The sequence below is a fragment of the Hordeum vulgare genome, chromosome 2H, assembly GCF_904849725.1.
Source record: "Hordeum vulgare subsp. vulgare chromosome 2H, MorexV3_pseudomolecules_assembly, whole genome shotgun sequence".
Lineage (NCBI taxonomy): Eukaryota > Viridiplantae > Streptophyta > Magnoliopsida > Poales > Poaceae > Hordeum > Hordeum vulgare.
This window is the reverse complement of record NC_058519.1, coordinates 98791676-98799976: the sequence shown is the minus strand read 5'-3', so window position 1 is coordinate 98799976 and position 8301 is coordinate 98791676.

Below are 8301 nucleotides of genomic sequence, written 5' to 3'. Positions count from 1 at the left end.
AACTTCTTTAAGCATCTTGATAGAAGTGTTGTGATCAGCACTACTAGTGGGGATAGCTTCTACCCACTTAGTGACATAATAAACAACAACTAGGATATGAGTATACCCGATGGATTTTGGAAAAGGTCCCATGTAATCAAAGCCCCAAACATCAAATGGTTCAATGACAAGTGAATAGTTCATAGGCATTTCCCGACGTTTACCGATATTACCTACTCTTTGACATTCGTCACAAGACAAGACAAATTTACGGGCATCCTTGAAGAGAGTGGGCCAATAGAAACCTGATTGCAATACCTTGTGTGCAGTTCTATCTCCCGCATGGTGTCCTCCATAGGCCTCGGAGTGACACTTCTGTAGGATCTGTCCCTATTCATGTTCAGGCACACAACATCTAATAACACCATCTACTCCTTCCTTATAAAAGGTGAGGATCATCCCAGAAGTAATGTCTCAAGTCAAAGAATAATTTGTTCTTTTGCTGGTATGTGAAACTAGGTGGTATATATTTGGCAACGATATAGTTTGCATAATCAGCATACCACGGTGCACTATGTGAAGTATTGATGACATTCAGTTGCTCACCGGGAAAGCTATCATCAATAGGTTGTGGTTCATCAAGAACGTTCTCTAACCTAGACAAGTTATCTCCTAGGAGGTTATCAGCTCCCTTCCCGTCGACAACGTGCAAATCAAACTCTTGTAGCAAGTGAACCCATCTGATAAGTCTAGGTTTAGCGTCCTTCTTCTCCATGATGTACTTAATAGCACCGTGATCAATGTGAATAGTGACTTTGGAATCAACTATGTCAGACCTGAACTTTTCACCTACAAACACGGCCGCTAAACACTCCTTTTCCGTTGTAGCATAGTTTCTTTGGGAACTGTCTAGAGTTTTACTAGCGTAGTGAATAACATTCAACTTCTTATCAACTCTTTGCCCTAGAACAACACCAACAGCATAATCCCTAGCATCACACATGATTTCAAAAGGTAAGTTCCAATCAGGTGGTTGAACAATAGGTGCGGTTGTCAAAGCCCTCTTAAGTGTTTCGAAGGCTTCCTCACAATCACCGTCAAAGACAAAAGGAATATCCTTTTGCAAGAGATTGGTAAGAGGCCTAGAAATCTTAGAGAAGTCTTTAATGAACCTTATATAGAAACCAGCATGACCAAGGAAACTTCTTATACCTTTGATATCTCTGGGGTATGGAATTTTCTCGATTGCATCAACTTTAGCCTTATCGACTTCAATACCTCTTTCAGAAATTTTATGTCCTAAGAGGATGCCTTCATTAACCATAAAGTGGCACTTCTCCCCGTTCAAGACAAGATTGGTGTCTTTACATCTCTGCAAGACTCGATGAAGGTTGCTGAGGCAATCATCAAAGGAAGACCTGTAAACGGAGAAGTCATCCATGAAAACCTCAACAATCTTTTCACAAAAGTCAGAGAATATAGCCATCATACATCTTTGAAAGGTGGAAGTTGCATTACATAAGCCAAAAGGCATACGTCTATAAGCAAAGGTACCGAAAGGGCAGGTGAAAGTGGTTTTCTCTTGATCAGATTGTGCAACTGGTATTTGGGAGAAACCGGAATAACCGTCTAGAAAGTAGAAGTGTGTGTGTTGAGACAGTCTTTCTAGCATTTTGTCGATAAAAGGCAAAGGGTAATGATCTTTCCTAGTGGCTTTATTCAATTTCCTAAAATCGGTCACCATCCTATAGCCAGTGATAATCCTCTATGGGATCAATTCATCCTTATCATTAGGGACAACGGTAATGCCTCCCTTCTCAGGGACGCTATTCACTGTACTCACCCAATCGCTATGAGCAACAGGATAGATAATACCTGCTTCCAGGAGCTTTAGTATTTCTTTTCTTACTACTTCTTTCATCTTAGGATTTAATCTCCTTTGATGATCAGCAACTGGTTTGGAATCAGGATCAGTATTAATCTTGTGCTGGCATAGAGTGGGACTAATGTCCTTAAGATCATCATGAGTATATCCAATAGCAGCACGGTACTTTCTCAGAGTTTTTAGTAACTTCTTTTCTTCATGCTCTGATAGGTTAGCACTAATAATAACATGATATATGTATTTCTCATCAAGATAAGCATACTTAAGAGTATCAGGCAACTGTTTAAGCTCGAACACAAGATCACCCTTTGGTGGGGGTGGATCCCCAAGCAGTTCAACACGCAAGTTATTCTTAAGGATAGGATATTGTTCTAAGACAACTCTATCTATCTCATCCCTTTCATCCATATGCATATCATTTTCATGCTCAAGCAAGTATTGCTCTATGGGATCTGTAGGAGGCACGGCAATAGAAGCCAGGGCAATAGTTTCATCCTTACCGGGCAACTCTTTTTCATGAGGTTGTCTACCAAACTTGGAGAAATTGAACGCATGTGACACGCCTTCAAAGCCAATAGTGATAGTTTTCTTGTCACAGTAAATATGAGCATTGACGGTATTGAGAAAAGGTCTACCAAATATGATGGGACAAAAGCTATCTTGTGCGGTAGCAAGAACGAGGAAATCAGCAGGATACTTCATTTTACCACACAAGACTTCAACATCCCTAACAATTCCCAAGGGAAGATAGTATCTCTATTGGCAAGCTGAATAATGACATCAATAGGCTCTATCTCAACAGGTGCAATATCGTATTTGATTTCATCATATAAAGATTGAGGTATTGCACTAACACTAGCACCCACGTCACATAAACCATGATAACAATGATCTCCTATCTTAACAGAAACAACAGGCGTGCCAACAACATGCCTATGTTTGTCTCTAGCGTGAGGGTTTAGCAATTATAGCAGCATCTTCACAGAAGTGAATATCATGTACCTCAACATCATCGGACAGGAGATCTTTGATAATAGCAATGCTAGGTTCAACTCTAATTTGCTTAGGGGGTGTAGGTGTTCTAATGTAGCGTCTACGTATCACAGTTGAAGCTTTAGCATGATCCTTTATCCTAACAGGGAAAGGTGGTCTCTCAATGTAAGCACTGGGAACAATAGAATCATTATAGGCAATGACTCTCTCTTCAAATAGAGTGGGTTTGACTACATTGACTTCTAAAGGAGGATGATATTTAAATCACTTCTCTTTGGGGAGATCAATATGAGCAGCAAATGATTCACACAATGAAGCTACTATCTCAGAGTCAAGTCCATACTTAGCGCTAAAATCACAAAAAGTATTTGTTTCAACAAAGGATTTAACGCAATCAAACTTGAAATTCATACCTGAATCCTTACCTTCTTCAAGCTCCCAATCTTCAGAGTTGCGTTTAATTCTCTCCAATAAATTCGATTTGAAGTCAATATCTCTCTTCATAAAAGAACCGGTACAAGAAGTGTCAAGCATGGTGCGATCATCATGAGAAAGCCGAGCATAGAAGTTCTGAATGATAATTTCTCTCGAGAGCTCATGGTTGGGGCATAAATATAACATTGATTTAAGCCTCCCCCAAGCTTGAGCGATGCTTTCCGTGTCACGAGGCCAAAAATTATAAATATAATTCCGACCACGATGTACTAAATGCATAGGATAAAAGTTTTGATGAAATTCCAATTTCAACCGATTGTAGGTCCATGATCCAGTATCATCACATAGCCTATACCATGTCAACGCCTTATCCTTCAAAGATAAAGGAAAGACCTTCTTCTTGACCTCATCCTCGGGCAAACCTACAAGCTTTAATAAACCACAAACTTCATCTACATAGATTAGATGTAAGTATGGATGTGATGTTCCATCTCCTGTAAAAGGATTAGCCAACAGTTTCTCAAGCATACCCGAAGGAAATTCAAAGCAAATATTTTCACTAGGTGAAGCAGGTTGAGGAGCAACTATTTGTGCTTCCGTTCGAGGTGAAGATACCCCGAACAAGCCCCTCAAAGGATTAGTATCCATAGTGACAAGTGACAATAAATTTCAGCACACTATATGAATGTTTCCTTACCAAGTTCCACTTACCAAAGGCGCTTCACTCCCTGGCAACGGCGCTAGAAAAGAGTCTTGATAACCCACAAGTATAGGGGATCTATCATAGTCCTTTCGATAAGTAAGAGTGTCGGTGAATACTCACAACATATGCCATAGGTAGGCTAAAGTCGGTGAGAACCGAAGGGACTACGGAGGGCGCTGGGAACGAGGTTGGTTCTAGCATGGAACGCACGATGTACCCAGGTTCAGGGCTCTCCGTATAGATAAGACCCCTAGTCCTGCCGGAGTGTTGGATCTGTATGAATGGATTACAATGTCGCTCCTGGAGCTGTGTTGGGAGGAGGAAGAGGGGAGCAGTCGGCTCGTCTTTTCCTCTCACTATGTGGTTGGTGGGTGTGAAGTGTTGATCGACCGTGTCGAGCTCTCTCTGCATGGAGGGTGACCGGGGGCTTTTATAGACGAACCCTCCGGCCTACAATATGGATAAAGGGTACAAGAGTGGGACCTCACTGGCAGCCTTGCCGGCTGACCAGGGGCCCACGAGAGTCTTGTCTTGTCGCTTGAGGGGCCCGCCGGCTGCATGGTCTCGATTGGCTGTGGGACCCGCCGGCTGGGCAATGAAGCTCTCGCGTAAGATTGATGCCGAGCATGCGCTGTACGTCGAGCGTCATCCAGCGAGATTCGTCATGGGCAGGTAGTACGACCGCATCCACTGTTCCCTAGGCCGAGTGTAGTAATGGAGTGGGAGTGTGACGGTCCGACACTATGCTAGGTGATGGATCAGAGCCGGGGTAGGTCAGCAGCGTGGCCGCCGACGCTCGTACCTGCCAGACACTCCGATCCAGTACCTTTGCTGAGGCGTAGCTACCTTTAATCATAAGGTCTCATCCTGACCTACGATCTGATGTGACTTGTGATCCCCGGCCGACTAGCCTACTTGGCTAGCAGGCTTGGGCATGGCCGCCTCGTTCCTAGCCGGCTGGCCTGACCAAGCCGGTCAGGAAGAAGTAACCGTCTCGACTCTAGCCAATAGGGGTTGCCTGGCCGGCCAGAGAGGTGGCCGCATCGACTCCAGCCGGTAGGTGCGGCCTAGCAGGCCAGAAGACTTGGGCCTTGGGAAACTGTGTTTGTTCATATCCTTTGGGCATGAAATGAAGGAGCAGGCTCGATGAGCCTACCCCAGGGTTATCCCCCCGACAGTAGTCCCCGAAGCTGGAGAGGCTTGCCGCCTGCCGGCGGGCGGCCTCACCAGCTTGATGATTTGTCTTTGTATTTCTGGCGCCATTCGTGACGGGGAGCGCCGGCTCCGAAACCGGCTGGCTTCGAAGCGACGCCTCGCCTTCGTCGTAGGTCGCTCGGAAGATGCCACGTGCCAGGCCCCGCCTGACGTAATGATGGTGATTACGGGTGACGGGACCAGGCCTGGACCCTGGGTCCCGCCACAACGCCCCCTCGGCCTCCGCGCGAGAGATCCTCTGTGGATTTACTCCGCGATGGTTTGGCTTAGGGAAGCGTTACCGCCCGTAATACACGAGGTTAGTGGGGGTCCCGTTTGCACCTGATCCCCTCCCACGACGCTTCGTGGGGGTTTAAATGGGATGCGGGGGTTCCGAGGAGGCCATTCGCCTCCCTTCTCACCCCGCATCGACGCTCTCTTCCTCCCTGAGCCCAGAGAGAAAGAGCTCGCCCTCTTCGTCTTCCTCGCCTTCGTCGCTATAGAGCCACCAGCCCTTTCGAGTTTAACCGCCCGTAGCCATGGCCGGCGGCTTTTCCTCAAAAAGGTCCTCGTCGCAGAAGGCCTCGTTGCAGGGAGCCTGGCTGGGCAGCGAGATCCGCGAAGGCCACATCGAGGCGCTCCACCATCACCGGCTGCTGCCCCTAGCCTCCAGGTGCAGGTGCGAATCCCTGGCGCAGAGATCGCTCCCACACCCGCCGTGGGAGAGATCGTGGTCTTCAACGAGCACTTCTACCGGGGCTTCGGGCTTCCGGCCAGCGCCTTCTTCTCCGAGTGGCTTCACTTCTTTGGCATGTAGCCGCATCACCTGGCGTTGAACGCCATACTGCAGTTGTCGGCCTTTGTGATCCCGTGCGAGGGCTTTATGGGGATCGAGCCCCGCGTTGACCTCTGGCGCAACTTGTTCTTCTTCAAGCAGCAATCCATCGCCATGGAGAAGTCCGAGGTGGAGAAGCTCGCTGGACCGCGCCCGATGACGCCGTGTGGAGCCGCGCTGGTGCATCACCGCTCGAAGTCGGGCTTCCCCCAGATGCCGCTACAGGAGTCCATCAAGCAGTGGCAGAGGGGCTTCTTCTACGTGAAGAACGCCGACCCCGCCCAGGACGCCCTCAACATGCCCGCGTTCAACATCGACCCGCTGACGAAGTTGAATTGGGCGGCGAGGACCCCCAAGCCGATTCCCGAGGTGGCGCTGATCTGTGCCCACCTCGAGATCCTCGAGAAGAGCGGCCTCCTTGGCCGCGACCTGCTCACCACCATGGTGACCCGCCGGATCCTGCCGCTGCAGAGACGGCCACATCTGGTCTGCTAGATGAGCGGCCGACATGATCGCTGCAGGCTGTCCACCAAGAGGTTCACCCCCGGCGCGGTAGCGCGAGGGGTGAACTTGATCTCCACCGCCCGCATGAACGACAGCGGGAACTGGTCGTGGGGGATGACCCCTTTCAACAGGTTTCGTCCGCCTTCAATGGTAAGTGGTTTCTTTGTTCTTCGTTGTTCGTCTTGCAACCGGTCGTCTCGCTGAGCCGGCGGTCGAATCCTTTTTCGTAGATGTTCGAGAAGCTGCAGGGATCCCTCCGTCCGCCCGCTCCCGACGTGGATGTGTCTGACGCCTCAGAGATTGAGGACGAGGGCATGATTTAGTCCCGCTCGGACTCCTCCACAGGCTCGGAGAACGCCATGGAGTCGGAAGGGAGAGAGCCGTCTGGTGAGTACCCGCGGCCCTCCGTCGCAGACTAGACGGATGACGACGAGACTCCCTCATTCTTCTCTGATGTAGCCTTCGAGGAGGACTCCGACGGGGTGGAGGAGGTTACCAGTCCTCCTTTGATGCGCGATCAGCGTCAAATGGGTGGGGCAACCGCCGCTGACGAGGCGGCCGGGAGGAAGGGCAAGGGTGCCACAGCATCCAGGCCGGCTCCTAAGCGGCCAGCACCGGGTCCTCTAGCCGGAGCTCGGGCAGGCGGCGCCAAGAAGCGCCATCGTGCCAGCCGGAGGCAGGTGCCTATGGTCGCGGGGTAAGATTCTCTCCCCCTTTTCTTTGTTTATCTTGTGGGAAGCTTTGTTCCTTAAGAACTTCGCTCGACAGGGAGGCGGAGGACATGGAGGAAGACACCGCCTTTGCAGCCAAGCGGGCTGGCTGGGCAGCAGCCGATGCTGCCTAGAGGGAGCTTGAGGAGCAGTCGAAGCGTCGGTGGGACGCGGCCACGGGGAAGACGGTTGTGGGCTAGTCTCGCCCCAGCCGGGACGAGAAGCCGGCTGAGAAGCGTGCGAAGGCTAGACACGACCCCTCCACTCATGCTCGTGCGGAGGAGCCGGCTAGCGAGGCGGCCCTAGGGCACGCCCCAAGGGCTGAGGGGACCCGGCACTCCGAGCCGGATGCTTCGGCGCTGGTGGACTTGGAGACGATCCCCGACTCCCCCAGGGCCGAGGCGGCGCCCGACGCGCATGAACTGCTCCTGTACATGCCGGATGCGGCCCCTGATGCGCCAGGGGTGGCCATCGATGCGCCACGGGTGGCCATCGATGCGCCGGGTGCGGTCCATCCACCTCCCGTTGAGGAGGCAGTGTCGGCCGGGATAATGGCAAAGCCGGCCGCCGAGTCGACACCTGGAGCCGGCGCCATCGTCGTCCCCCACCACGATCCAACTGCGCCGGGAGCTGGAGGCCGGGCCGGGAGCTGGCCCATGAAGACATCGCAAGCGGCCAACTCGGCGCGCGCGCGACTGCTTGCCGGCACTGCGCTCACTGGTGTCCCGGAGCTGGTGTCGCTGTTTTCCAGCAGCCGGTCCAAGGTGGAGCAGTCGGCCCGCGTGGTGTGCGGCGACTTGGAGCGCCTGGAGGCCCGCACCAGGGTAAGTGCCTCATCTTGGGTTTGAATTTTTCCTCTTTCTTCTTTTTGCGCTAGTGGGGGCGCTACAACGCACCCACTGGGTGTAGCCCCCGAGAATCGGGTCGGTTGATCATCGGCCGAGCCGAATCTCTTTGAGCTTCTTTTCTTGTTTTGCTTCTTTAGTGGGGGCGTGCTAGCGCACCCATTGGGTGTAGCCCCCGAGAATCGGGCTGGTTTGGTCTTAACCAGGCTGAATCTTAT